This window comes from Octopus bimaculoides, chromosome 1 (assembly GCF_001194135.2).
Source record: "Octopus bimaculoides isolate UCB-OBI-ISO-001 chromosome 1, ASM119413v2, whole genome shotgun sequence".
Taxonomy (NCBI): domain Eukaryota; kingdom Metazoa; phylum Mollusca; class Cephalopoda; order Octopoda; family Octopodidae; genus Octopus; species Octopus bimaculoides.
The window spans coordinates 3,750,138-3,751,061 of NC_068981.1; the positions used below are offsets into that span (position 1 = coordinate 3,750,138).

Genomic DNA, 924 nt, shown 5'->3' on the forward strand with positions numbered 1-924 from the left:
CCAGGTACAGAGGTTTATCCTTAGCTAGGTATTTCTCCTGCAACTGTCTCACTAGAAATAAGGCATCAGTAGTGCTTTTACCTGGCACGAACCCAAACTGCATCTCATCTAAATTGATTCGCTCCCTAATTAGTTGGGCTATGACCCTCTCTGTAACTTTCATAACCTGATCTAACAACTTGATGCCTCTGTAATTATTTGTATCTAAAGCGTCACCTTTACCTTTGTAGCAGTTGACTATGATGCTGCTACACCAGTCATTGGGTATGACTCCTATATATATATATATATATATATATATATACAGGGTGCAATGGGTAAATTGCTGCCATTTTATAGTTTTAATTTTGTGCATGTGCATTGTTTTTTTGTATTCTGTTGACTACACAGTATAGTAGGGTCAGTTGGGCACTGTTTGTGAGAAAAACAGCACCATGACACAATTAATTCTGCCAGAAATTTGGAAACGACATGTTGTACTTCATGGCATTCACACTGGAAGCTCCAATACAAACATTTCAGAATGTTTGGTTGTCAATCTGAGGACATGTACTGAAAGTGATAAAAATCAAGCATCCAGTCAACATCAAGGTGTTTGGAGTGATCATTAGTGACGGTGATGTTATGCTTCCATTCATCCTCCCACACGGTCTCACACTCAACACGAAGGCCTACATCAAGTGCCTGGAGGAGGTAGTGCTGTCCTGGTTCAAGCGTGTGGTTGCTGGAAGACCCTATGTCTGGCAACAGGACTCTGCACCATGCCACACAAGCAGGGGAACCCAGTCAGGCTGTCAGACAATTTCTGCGACCACATCCCCTCTAACATCTGGCCACCTAACTCCCCAGACTGCAACCCCCTTGATTATTATGTGTGGGGCACAGTTGAGCGAGAGACCAACAAAACTCTTTGTAACACCAAAG

General features: G+C 42.7%; 1 protein-coding gene across 1 annotated transcript in view; it reads left to right on the plus strand.

The window, feature by feature from the left end:
- LOC128250466 (uncharacterized) overlaps positions 1-924 on the plus strand; it is a 22,415-nt gene that overhangs the window by 18,118 nt on the left and 3,373 nt on the right. The window lies entirely within an intron of this gene.